At 42.4% G+C, this 22,103-nt stretch overlaps 1 long non-coding RNA gene across 1 annotated transcript; it reads left to right on the forward strand.

The window, feature by feature from the left end:
- The first annotated feature begins 627 nt into the window (after window positions 1–627).
- LOC149917598 (uncharacterized) lies at window positions 628–21,763 on the forward strand. The gene is made up of 3 exons (XR_016467560.1): window positions 628–973; window positions 1,070–1,197; window positions 21,022–21,763. It is a non-coding gene; the product is annotated as an uncharacterized LOC149917598 (long non-coding RNA).
- Window positions 21,764–22,103: the final 340 nt, after the last annotated feature.

Genomic DNA, 22,103 nt, shown 5'->3' on the forward strand with positions numbered 1-22,103 from the left:
TGGCACAGAGCTCAGCACTTTTTTTTTGTAGGGGGCAGGGAAGTAATCCCTTTCCTCAAAGATTTTGGGGAGAAAAAAAACCCTGCTGTGCTCGCTAAAATTCCCTTCCAGCTCCCATTGTCAGTGTTAATTGGTGATAGTCCCCATCCCACAGAAGCACTGTGGAGGTAAAATGAAAGGAAATATGTAAGGGTGTATGTGTGAGTAAGAGGCTGCCGTATCATGTGAATGAGGAGAACAACAATACCCAAGAATAAGCTAATATATATAAATGAAAATATCAGCTTGATCCTTTGCTGGACTTTTTGATGCTTTGAAAATTCACGTTAATTCCAGCTGCGTGGGTCCCTTTATTAATTAAATGGTCAAGGGAAGCTCCATGTGCAGCAGCAGCTCCACTAGCAAACGATGAAAGCACCATGTTGACATCCTTATTCTAAGCTCCACAGTCACCTTCAGGGCCTGCATTCAGGGTGAATTACTTTGGCTCCAGTGAACTTAAAGAATCCCAGGCTTCTCTCAATAGATTTTAAATCCTTCAGTGCTGTTCCCCTAAGAAATGAGAAGGTCTCTTGCTGACACCCTTCTTGATGTTCCTGATAGTAAAAAAAAAAAAAAACCCAAAACTTTAGAGCCAAGTAGGTAGATCTAATTATTTCAAAGGGTTCCCAGCTGCACTGCTTGTTAGCTTTCCTCTTCATCATCTATTTAATTAGAAAAGGGCTTTGTTTTATTTATTTTTACACAGTATGTGGTAGAATTTTATTTTAGACTCCTAATAGCTTGTGGTTTGCCTGCGTGCTGGTGATTGCAGCACTCATTCCTCCTGTGCTTTGGTCCTGGGTAGGGTTTGATAGCAGGTGTTCTCAATTCTGTGGATGGCTGCACAAGCACAGGTGGCTTTGGTGACGTAAGAAGATTTGCTTTATGGCTGCTGTGAATGGATGCTCAGGGCAGTTTTCTCAGTGCACAGGTAGGTAAGAATAAAAGCTGGAGGTCTTTGCTATTGAATTCTTAGTTTAAAAACTGTTTATGGTCATCATGTAACTTTTGTTCTTCATCACTTCAGTGTGCAATGTCTCTTGGTGACTTGTCAGCATACCTTGGAGGTTTGCTGAGGAGAAGGAGGGAAAACTATGTTGTTAAGATACAAAGCTGTCCTAAGGCCCTGCAGCTCTGGCTCATCAGGATGACAGTGTAAGTCTACCTTCCTTCTGCTTTTCTTCCTTTGTCTTGTTGAGTTTGGTGATTTTTCCACTGTCTTTTTAGTGGCCCTGAAATCCTGCAGGAGCCAATTCTCTCTGCAGATAAAGCAATGTGGTGTCAGAGTGTTGGTTGCCTTTGCAAATAGAGGACTTATCTGCCCTCCTTGAGGAACGCTATGTGTTGATATATAAGATAACTGAAGCTTGTGATTCTCCTATGTGTCAATGGAGAAAGCTTCTAACAGCTCCTCTGACTCTGGTCTAGATTTCAAACCCTTCTAGAAAGCTTTTTTACCCCATCTAATTGAATGCTAAACTAAGCCTGTGAGAATAAGGACAATGGAAGTAAGACAAGCCTTCATAAATGAAAAAGAAATACTGTTTCAGGTGTAGGAGCTGTGAGGAGAGCTTTGTAAGGGACAAGCTCTTCCATAGCCACACGTGAGGAGAGCTTCCCTTGGAACAGACTCTGTTGTAGCCAAGTCCTTCAGGTAGCATGTGGCACACCAGACCCAGTCCTGACTTACTCAGCTCCTCAGTTGTGATGTCCAAACTTGGATGTGGGATGTTGGACTTCTCCTATGCGTTATGATAGATTTTGTTCCTTAAGTCTTAGAAAAGAAAGCATGGGCTGATTGAGGGTTGGGTATCGTAATTCTATAATGATTAGGCAGTGCTGAGCTTTCTCTGGTTTAATTCAATGTTATTTTACACTATCCTATTGTGGTTCATCATCTGAGGTTTGAATCAGTAATCTAATAACATGCTTCAATGGCTAAGTCAATTCCTCCCCCTGGATTTTTTCCTTTCTCTTCTGATATTAATAGCAATAGGGCAGGTGAAGAAGCTGGATTAACAGTTGGAACTGGTGGCTGTCCAGAGCGATAATGGCTTTTTCCCAAGCCAACGAATGCTGCTTGTAGCATGGCATAATGTGCCAAATGTCCAGAGGGTAGAGCCAGCTCTTAAGCTGCTTGTCAACCCGGGGTGGTGTCATTAGAGCATCATATGTTTCAGAAAGAGTGTGCCCAGCAAGAGCCCTGCATTGCAGAGCAGTAGCTGAGATGCTTCTGCTCTGCCCTTCTGTCACTGTCAGAATGTCACAGCCATCAGCTGAGCAGGCGAGGCATGTGGGGATGGCGCTTCTGTTCTGTCTCACAGATGGGATGTTTACCTTTTTAGTTTTAAGCTATTGCCCTTTGTCCTGTCATTATCAGATTTTGTAAAAAATTGGTTCCCTCATGCACTGGAAAGCTGCAATTATGTCTTCCCAGAGCCTTTTCCAGACTGATTAAGGTCAGCTCCCCTAGCCCTTCCATGTGAGAGAGATGCTCCAGCACTCTGAGAATCTTTGTTGCCTCCCCTGGACCTGCTCCAGCAGCTTCACACCTTGAGCTGGGAGCAGTACTCCAGATGGGACCTGACCTTCTGCTCCCATGTGACGACCTGTAGGCCACCATGAGGTCTCTTCTGCAGGAGCAGCTGGTGGCGTATGAAATGTATTCCTTGGGTGCCCATGGCCCAGTCTTTTGCCATGCTATGATAAACTTGCAAGTGAAAGCTCATCGCATGACCTACGTTGTCGGAGTAACTAAAGCAGAGATGTAACTTGTGTTAATGAAGGTTCCTTTGGATTGTTGTGGTACCTCATGGGCAGCTTAGCAAATACATAAAGCTTGTTGAAAGAGCTCTGAGGGGTCACTTCACTTTTAATATTTATCTGCAGTGATTCACTGTGGTTTACTTCTTTCGGAAATGATCGGGGGGGGAGGGGGGGGTTGCATTGGTCAAATACTATTAGAGATCAAGAAAAACCAACTCCACAGGAGCGTACTACTTATGTTCAGAGCTTTGAGAAGATCTGTTATAGCTTCCCTAGGAAGGGACCTGTTTGATCCAGTGACAGGGCCCACCTTCAAGGAATGACCTTGCTTTATCTGCTAATTACTCTGGCATATTTGCAAGGGGCAAACATTAAATGACATCACCTGGACCCAGCATGGCCTGCAAGTAGCATGGAGAGTCTGGATGGTGCAAACGTGCTGAAAAATGAGCAGCTCAGGGGATGGAGGAGACTTTTACCATGTGGAACTGCAAGTGGGTGGCTGTGGGCTCCTGTTTCCCTCACCTCTGCCCATGTCCTGGTCCCTCACCATGTGTGGCTTGTGACAGAATGCTGAGTAATAGCACATTCAGCCTGTTCTCAGAGAAAAACAGCTGAAATGAGATTTGGTTATAAATGTGCTCTGTGTTCTTATGAGGAAAAAATCCTCAGAAGGAAATACACTTAGCAAGGAACACAAAAATTAGATATTCCAAAACATGTGTATGTTATCTAATAGCTTTGTGATGAAATGTGCTATTGGGGATGTTTCCTGCTTTTGCAGAGTTTAAGTATGTGTCACTGTGTTTTGTGTTTTTAGTATTATTCTGCTCCTGGAGTGTGAGGGAGGCTCATCCTGGCTCAGGGCTCTTTGTGGTTGGTGATGTACAAACACCCGCTTAAAAAACAAAGTGCAGCTGAAACCAGGAGGGGAAATGCTAACAAATCCTGTGGTAGATTCCCAGTTTGGCCAGCTCAATTTTCTTAAGAGTCTGAGTCTTAAACGACCTGCAGACTCAATGCCCATGAGACAAGTCTCATTGCAGGAGACACATTTGCAGAGGTGACACCTGTTTGGTTCTGTTTGGAGTTGCTCTTTTGGGGTTTCAGCCCCTCCAGTGCCATGGGGTGACGAGAAGAGGCAGTGTGTGTGCACGGCACTGACGCAAAGTGCTCCTGTGTATGCAGCATGTTTGCTTTGCCCATTATGGCACATTCCACCTCCCTGAAGGGACAGAGTACAGTTTTCCACTTTGTCACAAATAATAACTATCTCAGCAATAGCCTGTGATGGGAGCTTGCCCTAGGGAGACTTCTCTGGCTGCAGGAAGCTCAGCAAGATGCTCCAGATGATACTCCGTGCTATTTTAGCTGTGCATTTCTTGTGTGTAGCGTGAAGGCATTTAGCCATCACAAAATCCTTGGGTTCACTTACTTGCAGTAGTGCAGATGCTTACACCTTCTCTTTACCTTCTGGCATCGCACTCTACAACAGCGATCCAGTTCAGGCATCTTTTTAATCCCTAATCCCTAAAATTACAGTGGCTCCTCATTGTGTATTAGCCTAACGCTCCAGCGTTGCAGTTTTGTGCTTTGTCCCAGCGAGTCCCTTAGCATTAAAGCAAAAATTCATCATTCACCCTTTACAATAAACCAAGAGAGTGTACTTTATTCAGTTCCAGCCCCAGGCATCTCAAAGCAGGTATGAATCTTTTAAATGTAATTTCTTCTTTAACTTGTCCCAAACGTGCTATGAATTACTTACATGGTTTGTTAGGTGTCCATAAAACAATCCTGAAATTGAAAATGATGATGTGGCCCTAGCAGAAGTATGCTCACTAACATCTGTGGAGAGAAGTTCGTGTGGATCATACATTATACTGAGCAATACTTTACTTTTCCATCCTGTCTTTTGAGTAAGGTTTTCAGATTGCTTGGCAAAATGCTAATAATTGAGGGTTTTGTGATCCCAACAGGATATGACTGATGGGCATCCAGCATATCCCACCATTAGTGTTGCCATTTATAGCAGAAAATGTTTGGGCAGAAGATTAAAGAATTAGGGAAATTGCAATTTGCTGTTTCTGTGGGCTTTAATGACCACAAGAGGTCAGGGCTTCTGTTTTTACATCTTGTGTGAAAGAAAAGCCCTGTCAGAGTGCAGCATCTTTAAAGGTACTGTTTGCCGAGCAGTTGAAACTGAATGCGTGAAAGAGCCATCTTCTGTCTTTAACCATCCTGGGCTGTATTTTCTATTTTCATCCCTTGTGCTGCTGTTGGTAAATGTGCCACCATGTGGAGGGGCAGCCTCTCTTTCTGATCTGGATGAAAACATTCAGGTGAGCCCTGTAGTTGTTGTTGATAAAGGAGAGGAAGCTGATGGCTGGGCAGGGAGGAGGGATGAGTGCATTACTTTTTGGTAACAAAACAGACTATGAAACCAGCCCCTTGGACCTGCTGTGTTCTCCAGCCCTTTGGTAGTCCTTACTCTGATCAAATAATGACCAAAGTCAGACATGGGCAGTTTGGGGCATCTCAGTGGCAGTGATACAAGCAGCCTGAGCTGATTAAGCTGACAAACTTTAATGGTAACCCAATGGCAGGATGGCAAAACCAAGCAAACAGATTCTTAAGGGCTTATCCAATACCAATATGTAATAACCAATCCAATAACCAATATGTGACAAGGAATGTTAATTCCTTCTAGGAACGGACCGTATGCCATCTTGAAGGTTTACAGGTCACTTGCTTCTCTATTCCTGCTAGTACAAGGTTCTGTCCTCTCTCTCACAAGAGACAGGTCAGTTCAAGGCAAGTTTGTACTTACAGAGAAAAGAGGGAGATGTGGCTGTTTGCCAAAGGGGTTGATGAGGGCTTTCCTGAGTTTCATGTGAAGCTGCATTGAAAGAATCCAAATTCAACTGACCTTGTGAGGTAGTGAAGCTAACCTCAGAAAGGAGAGGTTACTCAAGGGACAGCTCTTGAGAGGAAAAGCACTTAGGGCACTTTGTAATCTGGGAGAGAATTAGGCCTAACATCTCAAAGCAGTGAAGATCTGGAGCAGGGCACAGAGCAAGCAGCCCTAACAGCAAAAACTACCTCTGCTCCTGTGTAATTGCGGAAGTTTTTTCTGCCACTTTCTATTCCAGTCTTTCATATGTCATCAGTGATGATGGTAATGGTTCTGCTTTTCCAGTCTACATTACAGCATGCCCTCCCTGGGAGGGAGCCCTGGTGGGATCTATCCTGACCTGGGAGTATGGGGTCCATAACCACCAATGAACTCAACAAGGTGGAATTTCTGAAATAAGGCTGGATGAATGTATATATTCTGTGGTGTATCAGGAATAATACACATGGACGTGGCTGTGACAGGAACTTTGCCATGAGCTTATTTGTGTTATGCCAAGATAGTCATTTACTATCAGCCTCTTGCTTCTAGAGCACTGCAACATCACTCCTATTGGGTTTCTGTTTTTGCTTTAAAGTGTGTGTCAAGCCCCAGGGACGTGATTGTTTTGTAAAGATGAAACTCACTGCCTCTGCTCCTGAGACTGGAGTCAGAAGTGTGAATTCCAAAGGACCTGATGAGGTCTTAAGTGGGCAAAACAGATAAAATACCGACACTGGTTACTTCAGCAAGCTGTTCTAACAGCAAACAGAGCTTCAGAGGCAGAAAGGCCTCCTAAATGTTTAAGATAATGTCTAACAAGAATATTAGATGTCAGACAAAATAGCAACTATGCATCTTAAGGAAAAGCATTGATGTTTCCTTAGTTCATTGGATATTTATCAAAGCATAACCTGTAGGTTAGCCTACAAAGCACCAGAAAACAAAGACTCTGTGTTCTGATCTTTCAAGGGGGAAGGTTAAACAAAGGACATTGAAATATGCTATGTCAGAAGATCTTTGTTTCTAGACATCAGTGGAATAAAGGATATAAAATAGCCTTTCCACTTCCTTCTTTGTCCTTGCCCATGGGTGTTTAAGAAAAAAAAGGAAAAAAAAAAAAAAAGATTAAGAAGTGGAAATGATATCTATTAATGCAGTTGTTTGAGTTTCCATATGTGCATCACCTGGAATATGAACTACTCATATGTAAGCTGTGGCCCACTTCACTCAGATTTCAGAATATTTGCTGACATGGGTGTAGGATTTTCAAGATGAACTTGTTTGCTCAGGGAATAATGTGAGCTGAGTTGCATTAAAGAGTAAAATCTACTCACTGAATGCATTCCATAAATGGGACAGATGCTAACATATTGGAGGATTTTTACTGTTTTTCCATAGGACTGAGTAAACCAGTGTAGTCTCATGAATTATGTCAATATGAGTGTGGCACATAATGGCATTGCTGAAATTAGGAGCTGTTTCTTTGTGCACCATAAAATAAAGCTGCTGCAGAGAACTGGACTGAAGTAAAAGAATTATCAGATTTTTTTTTTTTGGAGTCTTTGTTTTGCAGGAGGACCATTATCCAAGGTAAACTCCTATACGTTTTTCTTCTCTTAGTCCTTCCCTATTAAATTCAGTGACTAAGATCATCGTTGTAAATCAGCCCTTCCAAAGTTCCCACCAAGGCTTCCTTGACCACACTATCAAGAGAAATGTTTGTTCTTTCTCTGTGCATTAGAGTGCTTCTGACCTGTGAGCACATGTACTGCATTTCTCATATATGGACTTCATCCCTTGGGTAGCAACTGCTTCATGTTAAGATACTCCTGTAGAGATGCCAGGTGTGCTCTGGTATCAGCCCATTCCTCAAGTGGATGCCAGTGCCAGATATTCCACAAGGTCATCTGTTGGCATGCTCTCACTTCTCACAAGGCTCAGTGTCCTTCACCAGAATAAGCAGCTCTAAGAACAAAAGGAAATTACTTGAAAGCAGAAAAACCACTGTGGGGGGGTGAAACAGAACAGAGAGTCACTTAACTTAAGCTATCTCATTTGTATTTTAAGGTAAGAAACTTAGTTATGCTGCTTCTGGATGAGGTGTCCATGCAGGGTGGTTTACATGCTGGGACACCAGTAATGGACATGCTGAATTAGTTTTTGTATGCGTGAACCACTTCATACTGTTGGCTTTTCTGCAAAGCTGCTGAGGGTGACAATAAGCTGGGCTAGGTGTTTCACTAGGCTGCTTTAAAACCTGCTTTGTGACTATTTAAAACCATGGAGTTCATCTCTCATTGCTTTCCAGGCCGAGAATACACTATTCTGTGATATCAGTAAAATCTGCCTAATGATGCTACAGGTTTAAAAACCTGAGAAGTTAAAAATGGCCTTGCTTTTTCTTTTTTTTTCCCAAATGTGTAAGGTGGCTTTTTTGTTGCCTGTGGGTTTCATGTTGTAGGAAGCAACTTTCTCTCTCTAATGGCTAATTCTGATGAGGTGGTCACCTGATCTGGTGATGATAGCTATTGAAAACCCATAACGTAAAATTAAATGGGCCAATCCATGTATTTCAGTGATAGACATAAAATATCATAAAGGCTGGGCAACCTTAGGTGGAAATTGTTTTTTAGCTTTTGCCACTGGGGTGAATATAATCAACGTTCAATAGGGAACAAAAGGTTTAGCATGTTTTTTGGATCATGGGGACAGTTCTGCATGAAGTTACGATGCTTAACTTTTAACGTTGATTACTTGAAAAACTTTCTCTAGAGGAGTTTTCCATTCCCTAGAAACATAACCAGGATAAATGCTCCGTAAATAAAGGAGGGGGCACTTAAGGTGATCTAGGGTTTCAGGTTATGCACCTAAACTTCAAACAGCTGAGTTCTTTACAAGCTCCCGTAGGCTTTCTATGACTACAGAGCATTTACCTGGGACTGCAGTTCCCATTTATAAAACAAAGGAACAAAGAAATTTAAATGCATTATTACAAACTCCAATTTATTATAATGCCATTTTTCAAGAGCCCTTTTTTATCTGTTGCAATCAGAGCAAACCTGCTTGAAGAGTGAGTTGGGTTCAGCAGATGTGTTCTATGTGTTGTTTTTTTGTATTGCATTGTGGTAGTCTCATTTGTTTTTACACTTTTCTTTTAAAAATCTAATTTAAATATTGGCTAAGTGAGGCCATTTCTATCCCTACTTGTCCCTCACAGACACAATGAGAACCCATGGGAACCAAAACAGTGGACTGTTGTCATGCCCAGTTGGGATGAACTTCATCTACATGTTAATACAAGGGATATTAATGTAAAGCACAGCATGTGGAAAAGGTTTTCTCTGACGTCTCAGTTCCTAGACAGGAATGAGGGCTTTACTTTTAATTCTTAATGAGTAGGATGAGCTCCTGTGTGCTATGCTTGGGTGAAGGGTGCTTGGGTGACTTGGGGTGGGGCAAGGCAGCCTTGTGCATGATCTTCATGGGACATCTAAGCTTGGTCAGTCTCTAAATGAAGACAGGTAGTAGCATGCCTGTTTGTGAGTGTAACCTGGGCCAGGGGTGTGCATTAGGAAAATGTTTATGTCCTGTCAGCAGGTTGTAGCGCAGGGCAGAAACAAAATTTGGCTCTAAACCAGAGTTGTACTCACCTGGCAACAGTACAGTTCAGTGCTGTTTTCTTTACTTTCTGCTATCAATGACTCCAGTTATCTTTACAAGCACCATAAACACTCTGTATGTACTGAGCAGCTCAGTGGCAGAGGAGCAGAGCTGTGAAAGATGATTTCTTGCACACAAGCTTAGTAAACTCCACTATGTCTGTGGATTTTTACCCCGGAATCACTTCTAAAGATTTATTTGTAGTCAGACTTTACCAGATGTGCTCCCAAGGAGTTTCTTCCATAGCTCTTCACTTGGGAAGGAATCCCCTTCAAGTGCTGTACCGAAGTAGTGTGAGCAAGATGTGTTGAGGGGCTTTGCTGCTCCAGACTAAAATGAATGTGTTGACATGCCCCAGGCACCTTGATTGGGAACGCAGTGATCCTAAAATGTGGAGCATTGAGTCCTTGAAATCAGTTGCCTGAGTACAGGTACTGCCATGGTTTTATGATCTGTATATACAATGCAGGACTTTGCGGAGACCTGCATCCTCCTGGGCCAGGAGAAGAAGGCTTGGAGAGGTGATGGATGCCCCATCCTTGGAGACACTCAAGGTCAGGCTGGATGGGGCTCTGAGCACCTGAGGGAGCTCTGGGTGTCCCTGTTGGTTGCAGGGGGGTTGGACCAGATGATGTTTAAGGGTCCCTTCCAACTCAAACAATTTAGTGATTCTATGTTTCTAATCCAGGTGGGATGTTCTTTCACACATCTGAGGCAGTGACATGCAAAAAGTTTATTGCAGTGAAAACTCTGTTTAAACAATCATTTGTCTGAGTCCCACAGGGTTTTGTTATATAGAGAATCTAGATTGCAGTCTTTTTTTTTTTTTTGGTCCTCTCTTTAGACTTCGTGCTGACCCTGGAGCATGTATCAGCTTTTCCTCTATGTACAAGAAGCTTTCAGTACTCTGAGGCTCATGTCTTAGCCGAGCCCTTATGTATGGCTGTGATTAAAGCAGTTTGGGGCAAAGGGTGGCTTGTGGTGTTAAGCCAGAGACCACAAATAATACAAACAAGATGCCAAGTGAGGTCTGGTTTGAATTCTCAGATAATGTTTTCTTGTGGCTAATTTAGAAGGACTGAAAGGTAGAGTTTCTGTGGTCAGTTCTGCCACTGTGATCCTGTAACATACACGTCCTTGCTGAGGCAGGAAGGAATAAGTCACAGCATCAAGTCCTCTTTCACAAGCCAGATCCTGGGGTGCTTATTTAGAAAAGCCTCCTGTTGACTTCTGTAGTATGAATGCACAACATCTGCAGGAATGTAACCCAGAAGTGTGACCCAATAAATGCTCCTTCAGCCATCAATCTGTTTCGCATCATGTTGTTCTCTCAACTGTTAATCCAGATGTTATTTGCATCAGTACAGTAACATTAAACGCTTGTACAAGCAGTGTTAATAGCATCAATAACAATACTAAACATAAATAGCAGCAGCACTGATAGTAATACTTCCAAAGCAGCTTGTAATTGTAACAACCTGTCATTCCTTTGCTAACTTGTGCTGACTCAAGATTAAATTGCTCTGTGTGTGGAAAGCAACATGCAAAATAGCCCATCTGTGCCAAGACTGTTTTCTTCCCTTTGTATTTTGTTTGTTTGCTTACACCAAGCAGCTGAGAAAATGTCACCATGCTTTACCCTCTTTGTTGTTACCCTGCTCCTAACTGGCGTGGTTCACAGGCTGCCACTCCTGGAAATGGCATATAGGAAACGAATGCTATGGGAAAGCAGTAGCCACAAGTCCACCTTACTGAGCAGTGTCTGAATGATGATGAGCCTGTGTAGACTTTGGGTTCACTTCTGGTTAGGAAAAATGTCTTAAAGAGTGGTGATGCAATGGCACGGGCTGCCTGGGGAAGTGATGGTCACCATTCCTGGAAATGTTCCAGAACTGTGGAAATGTGGCACTAAGGGATGTGGTCAGTGGATGTGGTGGGGGTGGGCTGACACTTGGACTTGAGGATTTTAATGGTCTTTTCCAACATTAATGATTGTGTGATTCTATGGTTCTGTTTTATGAAAATAAGATGGATATTATTCCAAGCGTTAAGAACGCAGAGCAGGATTTTCCTGCATTCCTTGTAGAACATCTGTATAGCTCTATTTTTTTATGAAAAGCCAGCAAAGAATAATTCCTATAAGATAGGAATTTGATATATCTCTGGCTGTATGGCTTATCACAGATCAGTGAATATGTATGAATGCCTTCATTGTACTATGGATCAAGCCTTAGGTCACTAAGGAGTTTTACAGAGTGGTAACTGTTCTTTTGATACTAGAAGGATTCAAGTATAACATGTTTGGAGGCACATCTGAGAATGCATCTGAGGTGTCCTGTGGTGTTTTTTTAATAATTTTTATTTAAATTTTGACTTGTCTCTAAACTGAATGAATAGCTCTGCTGGACTATATTCTCCACTCAATGTAGCTCAGAATTTATTCTCTCCTGAATTTCAAGGGGAGCCAGCAACCTTAGGGCTCTTATCCACAGCAGCAGCTTTAGTGGAGATTGGGTTTTCTACTTGTGCTATCATGCAATCATGAATGGAGCAAGGGAATGGTGACTGTAGGAGTTTCAGTGTGGTCATAGAACCATAGAATTTCTCATGTTGGAAAAGACCTTAAAGATCATCAAGTCCAATCACAACCCAACCATACGACCCTAACTCTAACAACCCTCTGCTAAATCATGTGCCTGAGCACCACATCCAAATGGTTTTTAAATACATCCAGGGATGGTGATTCAACTGAGTCCCTGAGGAGCCTATTCCAGTGCTTAACCACCCTTTCTGTAAAGAACTTTTTCCTGATATCCAACCTAAACCTGTGAAATGGAGACAATGCCATTCAGCTACATGAAAGGGGCACTGCGAAATGTGAATCACTGACACTGGGTCTCTGACAAACCTTGTAGCTGCAATTTCAGATGTCACCATGCTTGAGTGTCTCTCCTGCCCAGTGAAAGTGGATTTGGGCTAAAATGCTGGTGTGTGAACCAGAAGGCAGCTGTGGAGGGGGCATCTTCACCTGGGCAGCGGCAGGGTGGACACTTGGGGCAGCAGTTTTTAGAGATGCACGACAAAATTCAATAAGGACCATTTCCTCTTGTCCTTCACAAGTTAATGTTGGTTTAAAAAAATAAACAACCCCCAAAACCTGAAGCCTATCTGCAGAAGAGAACTGAATAGAGGGGAAAAAACATATCCACATGTTCTTTTTTGTGACAGCTTCACCTTGAACACCAATGTTGAGGTCATCGTTAGCTACCATCTCATGAGGTTTTCTATTTGACTGTGTCATATAAGTTATAAACAGAATTGTAAAATGAACAGTAAAAGGCCAAGCCTGGGATACTGTCTTTAAGAACTTAAACCACTGCAATTTCATGGACACTGTGATGATAGCTTTAAACTGTTGGCCTGATCCTGGATAGTTTGCCCAGAGGCTGGCATCTCCAACACCTTGCTTCTTCCATACCTGCTGTCTTTGCATGTTTTTAGGCAGCTGGTGGAGAAATAACTCCATATGTTTGAGAACAAGTGAATGGCTTTGTAAGTGGATGTTGCTTTGAGGTGTTGGAGTCAAAGGTGTTCATCTGGCATGTGTTATAGAAGAGGTCAAATGAAAGGATGATTGTAATGATGCCTTCTGGCATTTAAGAATAACTGTTAACATGTGCATTTTGGGGATCTTGGAAGATTTCATACAGTGAACTGTAATAAAACTTAAATTTGAACTTTAAAAGGAATTGAAAGTCAAAATTCTTGGTATGAATTATATCTTGTCACAATTCTTGCTGTCTGTAAGTGCATCTCTGGAATTGAATTTCTAAAGAAATGAAACCTGGGCTTGGTAGGACTCTCCAGAATATGAAATAGAGTTTCAAAAGGCTGAGGAAGACCGTTCTTTGTATTTTAACTGTACTTGACAAGATTCAAATGTTTACTTGAATCTTCTCTGATCTACAGAAATCTTTGAGTATGCCAAATTAGGCTCCAATTTTGAGATAACAAAATTCTTCTGGAAAATTGCGGTATTTCTGATGGGTCCTAAAATAACGGCAGTGTAATCTGCTGCAATGAATTCATCCCACTCCCTTCTGATCACAGAAGGATTACAGAAGAAAAATGTAGAAATAGGAAAAGTTGATTTCTTTTTCTTTTTTTTCCTTAAAGAATGTCTCCAGCTGTGGCAAATACTGTCTTTTCACTTCTCAGTTTCAGAGGGTTTCCATTCTCTCCTGACAATTGTGGCCAATCTCTCCTGAGATAGAGGTGGTGTCAGGCTCTCTTTTGCCCAGAACTGAGCCAGTCCCAAGTGCTCTGTATTTGCTGTGGGATGAAAGCATAGGCATGAGCTCACACCTCATAGGATCACAGAACCATAGAATGGCTTAAGTTGGAAGGGACCTTAAAGATCATCTAGTTCTAACCCCCTGCCATGGGCTGGTTGCCACCCACCAGGTCAGGCTGCTCAGGGCCCCATCCAACCTGACCTTGAGCAATTCCAGGGATGGGGCATCCACAGATTCTCTCTGGGCAACCTGATGTGGCAACCTGTGATGTGGCTGCTTTTTCCTGTATCTGATCCCTGTATCCTGGTTTATTCCATGATTTATCCTCATTCTTGGCGCTCTGGCTTATACTACATGGGGTGAAATTTTTTTGAGGTATTTAGCACTCCTAGGTGCAGTTTGATACCTGAAACGTTTCTGAAAATATTTTTATTTTTTTTATGCCATTGATGCCTGTGCCATTGAAGCCCAAATCCACTACCTTAATCTCTCTTCTAAAATGGGATGTAGGTGGCCATAGACTCTGAGCCTTGCGCCCAAAAATCTCATCCATGGGACTTCACCCCACACGTCTTTATCACAGCAGCCCTCTTCCTCACTGAACATCTCTTAAGCGTTGAGGACAAAGTCTTCCATGGTTTGGTGGGCATGGTGGTAATGGGTTGGCCGTTGGACTAAATGATCTTAGTGATATTTTCCAACCTTAATGATTCCATGATTCAATGCACCTAAATGGAAAGTTTGCCCTGTGCGAAGGGTTACTCGCTGTCCTTTCTCTGTCATTTCTTAGGACTCTTCTTTGCTCCTTTCTCTTGTTGGACACCCAAGGGATGCTCTGGGAGCAGCGAGCAAATTGCCTTTCTGTTTGTGCACTGCTCTTACCAGACAGATGCCTTTGGTCCCCAAACTATTAGAAATAGTGCTTTTCAGGTTACTTCTTAGCTGTGGAACTGAGTTAACAAATTTTCGTAGACTCTTTGCTTAAAAAATACGCTATGTGAGCACAGCAAGCCCTGTGTGTGCCACTATAGACCACATGAGAGCACCACTGGAATTTCAAATGCAGCAATTAGATGGAAGAAGCAAGCCCTCAGTAGTCACTTGCTATGACTGGGGTGTTAGTGTCTTCTGAAAAAAAAAATAGCCTTTCTGGATACAGTATCTCCATTGCACGCCACAAGTGCTGCTCATTTCATCCTTTCTGTAAACAGCACAAAACCTGAGCTAGGATCTGAGGATTCACATTGCATGGAATTAAAAGCATTCTCTTCGTTACTGCTCAGTAACAAAGCATCACTGTTTCTGGCCCCACTAGAAGGAGGTTTCACTGTACATCCTCCTGGGAAATTCCTCTTGGCTGGCAGTCAGGCGTTGTGAGTGCCGCTGCGAGATGCTGCAATTACTGTACTTGTGTTTCTTTGCATTTCAAGCTGCTGTCTTAGTGTCAGCCTGTGCACATTAAACATGACAGGGCTCTGTAGACTCCTTTGTGATATCACTATCTCTCTGAAAAAAGCAGATCCCAGGGACTTGGTGAGAGAGGAGATTTTGTGCTTCTTCTGCATCTCTCGTGTTAGCTGGTAGAGATGGGATGCAGTATTGAATCTGAAGCCAGTTAAAAATGCACCAAAGCCCTGAGTGTAACTATGCAAAACATTAAACAAAAAACCAGGAGCGTTTCTCAGGAAGGAATTGTGTGTGCTGCAGATATTTTTTTTTTTTAATTAGATTAAAGAACCAGAATGAAGCAGTGTGATTCAAAGTGGTCACACAATAATAATAAATAATAAATAAAAGCTGCTCTGAAATCCTTTAATTGGAAATAAAAATCAGCCTTTGCTAAGCAACCTGGAGAGAAGGGTACAAAGGGAGGGGCGGAAGCATGGATTTGGAGCTCTTTTGAATGATCTATTATGCTGAAACTGCTTTTATCTTTTGTTTGGTGCAGTTGTTGAATGCAAAGTTGGCTTCATCTGCGTGACATGTGTGGCAGACGCCTCTTTGGTCTGTGCATCCTACGGGGTGCAAAGGACCAGCTGGCTCAGCACATTCCTCCCAGCATTATTTGCTGCTTATCTTACTGCTGTGTGTGTGGGGATTCTTTGACATCCAGGGAGAGATGAGCTCACACAGGATGATGGAGGCTGGGCAGGAGGGGACAGGGGGAAGGGAAGTTGCCCAAGGCACTTCTTACTATACTGCACCCCAGTATGGTCCATGGTGATGCTTTTCCTGACTGTCCTGTTCTGTGAATACGCAAACTCCTGCTTTATCCAGTGGCAAACTCAAAGCCACCTGCACACAAGGTGCTTTTGTTAGGCAAGTTTTCTGAATGCAGGTGCCAGCACCTCCCACAGCCTCACCCCGTGTAGCTTAGCAGAAATGAAGTCTTTTATACAGAGTTTCCAACAAACTCTTTGTTATTTATTATTGTCGTTCCAGTTTAACTGCAGAAGGTAGTGAGAGGCTTTACCCATCATACGATGGGTAACCAAGCTTTTAGCAAATATGACCTAGCCATTAATGCCATCCTGGGCTAGTGCGATGGATATATATATATATTTTTCCTCTTACAAGCTTTAATCATAGAATCATTTGAGTTGGAAGAGACTCTTAAAAGCCATCTAGTCCAAATCCCCCACAATGAAGCCTAACAGCTCCATCAGATTAATAACCCTCCTGTCTGACGCAGGAAAGTCTGAACCACCTTGAGTACCATCCTGTGGATTGAATGCCACCATGATGCAGGGCTATATAAAACACAACTCTGTCCAGCTATGGAGGTGGTAAATGTGAAGGTCATTCTAACTGAGCAGATAAAAATACTTGGGTTGAAATCCTTTGGAAAACTCTGAAAGTGATCCTGCTCCAAGAGGGGTCTGGTGTGGGACGTTTGCAGACAGCACGTGGTGTATTTTTCATTTCCGATCTGTGCCTGTAATAACTTTTGTGGCTGAAAGAGAGGTAGATGACTTACACTAAAGGTGCTACAGTCAGAAAGAAAGAAAAAAAAAATATTCTAATTTATGGTGATTTAAACACACTGTACCTGCACTGCCATTTGAAAACCATGACTGTAAAGGAACGATAACATGAAAAACGTGGGGAGGAATTTATTAAAGGCCAAGCCACTTTAGCAAAGCCAAGATCTGAGCTGCCTGAAATGTAATGTGGTGCTTATAAACTAAAGGCATAAGTTATTAACTTAACATAAATGATTTCAGATTTGCGTTCAATGGACTTGGTAATTATACCGAGGAATTTAAGCTGACCTCATCAAGCCTGCTTTCTCTTTTAAAATGTATTTCTGTGTCAATTAAAATGCCTGAGTATAAAAAGCAAAGTTTTTATAGGCCCAGCCATACAAATTCATTATTGCGCTATTATATACTTGGCAGTCTACAAATATGCCAGTGATTAACTTCGTGTGCATTATAGCTGCCAGTGTTGCAGCATTTCAGATAAGTGTGGCTATTGTCTGCACTCAGCTGACTGGAATCGCCATGGATATTGCCCTTGGATATCCTGGAGAAAGCAAGTCCTTTCTGCTTGATAGTGGCTGTCTGTGAGATGAAGCTCATATTGGATCCAGAAGCATCACAGTCAAAGGACAGATAACTGTTCCTGGAAAACAGCTGGAGAGGCTGCTTTCTGCAGGGTGCCAGACAGAGGTGGCAAATTCCTCTTTGGGTCCAGTTCTCAACTCTGCCCATGTGTGGTTTGATGGCCTTGGTCAACTGTTTCCCTAAACCATGTGTTTCCAATGTTACTGCTATTTCATCCCATTTGTATGTCTGCTTTACATTGTAAATTTTATGGGGCAAGGGCTGTTTTATGAGTGGCCGTTACTACGTTATTGTATAAATATTATCAACTAAGCTGAAATTTCTCTAGCACTTGCTCCTCTGTCTTAACCTCTATGATAGCAGTGGTAGTGGGGAGATGGAACAGTTCACCACTGGACACCAAGACCCAAGGGAAAATACACCATCCCAGCATAAAAGTGGTGAAGCAGGTCAAGAGAAGTTAACCAATGTGCCCAGGAGACACCTGAGAGGGGTACAGCAGAGCAGGCTATACCCCAGATCTTCTGTTTTGTGCTGCACCTGTAGACATATCCTTTTCCCTTGTACCTTCCACATTGTTTAGTTAAAAAAATACAATAATATCTATCCCTACTGGTAAATATTTCAAAATACTTAATATAAAACTCAATAAAGTGATAATGCCAATGGAGTAGGAAACTATTTTGTCAGGGTAATGGTCTCTTTCTGTCAGATAAATGCTGAAGCAAAGCCTTGAGTTGTAATGGTAACAGGCATCGGGGCAGACCCAGGGGAGAACTGCTTGGTGCTCTGACAGATTTTTTTAGGTTGTGCTTTGTGTGTTAGCATTTGAGAGCCTGTGTTCTGGAGGTGCTGAGCAGCCACATTCCCTATGGGAGGTGGTGGTGCCCAGCACTAAGAAAAATCAGCCCTCTGAAGGTGAATCCTGCTGACCATGGCTGTGACTGAAGGTAAGAGCTTCCCAGCTTGGCCTGTAGGTTTTGGAGTGAAAACCTCTGCTGTTTTTCATCTTTGGGAATAGCTCACTGTTTGACGGGTTTCAGTTTGAGCTGTGGGGGAGGTTAATCTCAGCTTTGGTGTCTTGAAAGGCAAATCTCTTCTTGCATAATTTTTAACAGTAGTGGAGGACACCCAAAATGCAGACACAGTAATCTGGGGCAGCTTTAGGTTGGGATTCTCAAACTTGGTGTCCTCATTACCTCCACTGGTTGCAGCTGCTGGCTCCAAGCTTTTCCCTTGGGGTTGTGTGCATTGCTGTCCTGCAGTTGGGAAGCCAGCCCTAGTGAAACCACCCAGTCGTCATGCCCATGTCTGTGCCTCATGTCCATGTGTAAGCTTCAGCCATCATGCAGTTTTATAAAAGTTAGGGTTAACCTAGCCTAAACATCTAACCAGATTTCTCTGCAGTTAAAATGGCTATGGGGACAACACCTACAGCTTACATGCTGGGTTTTGGCTGTCCATCCACTGGAGGTGCATAGGTATGCAGGAGAGAAACCTGGGCAGCAGGCTGACATCAATTTTTAGCTGCCTGAAGATAGGCGAAAAATAGTTCCATCCTGATTGGATTAGATGATCAATAATATGTATCAGCTCTTAAAGGCTATCTAAATATGACCTAGCATCATGCTGGTGTCCAGGTTTCTGACCTGTAACAGAACTGATCTAAGTAACTGATTACCTCTCCAGACAGAGAAAAATAGTCCAAGATTAAGAAGCATTTATGAAATCATGTTTATGTATATGACATGATCGTTTCTCTCTCAGAGTACAAACACAATCAGGCAATGTAAAATGAGCTGCGTTGTATTTTTTTGTTGTTTAAAAAATACCTGATGAACTTATCTGCATATGAAGTCTGGCTGTGATTAGCTTAGACTGACTTGGAAAGAGCCCAGACATTTCCATACCAAGTTGTGCATGTATTTAGTGTATCCTGCCTTATATTCCAGATAACAACGGAGTCAGAAGGTACTGCTTTTACTTAGTGTCACTGCAGAGTACCCTAATATGAAACTTGCACCTGGATGCCAGGGTGAATATTACAATCTTTTGGTTTTAGCCAGTCTGTAAATGCTCTTTTGCTGAAAAGGATTGTGTGAGATTTTTTCTACCTATCCCACTGCTGGCCACATGACTGTGAACACTTCTGGGAAGGTGATCAGTCCCACCTGGGAGGTAAAACCCTTTGGGATTTCAAGCTTTGTGGGTTTGTGCAGCCAAAGTCTTGTACCTTAGTGTGACAAACTCAAAGGTATATAACATGTCCTGGTAAATATTTTAAGGCTGAGCAATAAAGGTCAATTATTAATGTTTTTTGGAATGAAAGACGATAATTATTTATACAGAAGAATACTTAACACAGCTAGACATGTCATGGAACGAGACTCAATGTGATGTACTATTATTTAATTAGTATTGCTCTGTTTAAGCCAGCCCATTTGTACTTGTACATATAACCCTCAGTATCATCCATTCAGATTCAACAATGGCACAGAAACAAACAGTTAAAGAATGCACCCTGTTGTAAAGGGAATATTAGGAAGGCTGTTCTGGATCTAGTGAAATCTCTGTCCTTCAGTAGGGGAATTTGGCAGCAACCACCAAACAAATCATACACAAATTATCCTGTGGGTTTGGAGTATTTAGGGGATTTTTAACCTGGTATTTCCTGGGAGTGGACATAATAGTAGATTTATAAACCATGTGTTGTCTTGTATCTACTAGTGCAAAACCAGACACTCTCTTAAACATAATTGTAGATTTACAGCTGAGGTAGATTTGCCATTATCCTTGCTATCTCTGAGACAAGAGTATATTATGTTCTCTTCAAGGCTCTCATAGTACCATCTCTCCTCCTCTCTGTGCCCAAATAACTCTGCTGGACATGGTAGGTGGAAAAAGATGGGCTGATGACTTCCAGGTAATTGTCTCAAAACATTTATAGGTCTACTGGGAGGAGCACTTGAGTGAAGGCATTTCAGCTGTGTTAGAAGCAGAAAGCTGCCCAGCTGTTCATGACCCTTACCTCTGCACAGATGTAGTTACATGGGTCTGGACCTTCTTTTTGGTAGCTGTTGAAAATAACAGAATCTGATTTTACACTTGAAATAAACAGCAAAAATGTTTAGCCCCTGTCACTGTTGTGCTTTTCCAGACAGGAATAGTGATACTTAGCTGAGTCTGAAGACAACCTACAGATAGCTCTGGGGAAATAGGGAAAATGGGTCACTCCTCAACCTGGTGGTAGTGTTGTAACTTCATGATATTTGTGTTGATGTTGTTGTTATTAAAGAAAGTAATTTATCTAGATGTTTACAAAAGGGAGTGTAACCAATCCTGTCTTTAGGCAGGGGTAAGGCCAGCATCCCTTCCAGGCCCATTTTCTCTGGTTTACCCATGAACAGGTGCACATTATGCTGGAATAGTCAGTAGCAACATGGACAGCCTGGGAAGTGTCATCATGGACCTCTTTCTTTTTCTTTTTTTTTTGCCACTACAGCCACTTCTTATCCTTTAACTTCCCTCCTCTCTGTCTGCTGTGGGAATCAGCAAAGAGCTCAACAAGGTGGCAGAAGCCCTCATGCCGTCTGTGTTTGATGAAATCACTTGGGATGTATGGATGGTTTTTTATAGAAACATGCTGTGAAAGTAGATGCCTGCTGAGCCAACGGAGTGAGCACAAGGGAATGCTTGCTAAGCCTGCTTCCAGCCTTTTGATACAGGATCTGCTGCTTTTGTTTGGAAATGGCTGGGTAAGAGGGGAACTCTCCCTTCCATATTTTTCCTTCTTTGGCAGGGAAGATGCATGGAGCAAGTTATGTTGATTGTGCAGCATCCTGGAGAAACACAGTTAGCTTGGCTGCTGATGATAAAACCACTTGGAATGTCTCCTTGTGCCTAAATCGTTGGCGTTTACAGGGACTTGAATGCAAGTACCACAGTACTGTGATAGGTGAGCATTTATTTTCCTAACCCAAACCTAAGCTACACTGTGAATGATCTGGGCTAGAGACCTGCCCTGACAGACTTGTTTTTCATTAGAGAAGGTTGTGACAACATCCATTAATCTTGTTTAAATTCTCTTACCCATCTATTTTTTCTTAAGTGAGGACTTGTAGAATGAGCAGTTTTGTCTCTATTTCCAATAATCAGTCTCTGTGAAGCCAAGCCCTACTTGTTTATATAGGGTTAACATTTGTGAGGCTTACCAGAAAACGGGTGATAGCTTTCTGTCCAGTTCTGCCATCCATGTGAGATGGAATTTGAGAGGAGGCTAGTGGCAGAAGAGAACAATGGTTTTGTTTTCCTTGAGTGGCCCGTTAAAAAGAGTGGCAATTTCTGCTTTGTTTATCTGAAACTGTTCACCTGCTTGTGAGAAAGCCACCTGTATCACTCGCCATACAGTGCTTTTACCTTTCCATTGAGGACTGTGGAAGGCATCTCAATTTCCTCTGCTCTACACCTTGGCTTGTGCATCAAGTAAGAATGCTTAATAACGATGCACAACCTTGACTGCCATGGTGTAACAGTGGAATGCTTTTAATTATCAGTGAGCAATAGTGTAAGCTGTGTTACCTACCAAAATGACACTGTGGTCACTGAGCAACACAGGAGCTCCAGGCAGTCTGCTCTCCATGTGACAATGTGGAGATCCTACAGTTGGCCATAGTGAGCTCAGAGTGCTCCCAGTAGAGCAAATCTGTGTTTTAGAGAAAACCTCTCCACAGGTGTGTGTCACATGGTGAAGAGATGTTGCATGATTCTCAGTGCATTGGTTTCAAATGAATTTTTTTAAAAGTTAGGTATAGAATAATGGCCGTGAACAGCGCAAACCAAGATTCTAAGTGCATTTGGTGTGGAATTTAACCTTGCAGGGAA

The sequence above is a fragment of the Phasianus colchicus genome, chromosome 6 (assembly GCF_987193195.1).
Source record: "Phasianus colchicus chromosome 6, bPhaCol1.hap1.1, whole genome shotgun sequence".
NCBI lineage: Eukaryota > Metazoa > Chordata > Aves > Galliformes > Phasianidae > Phasianus > Phasianus colchicus.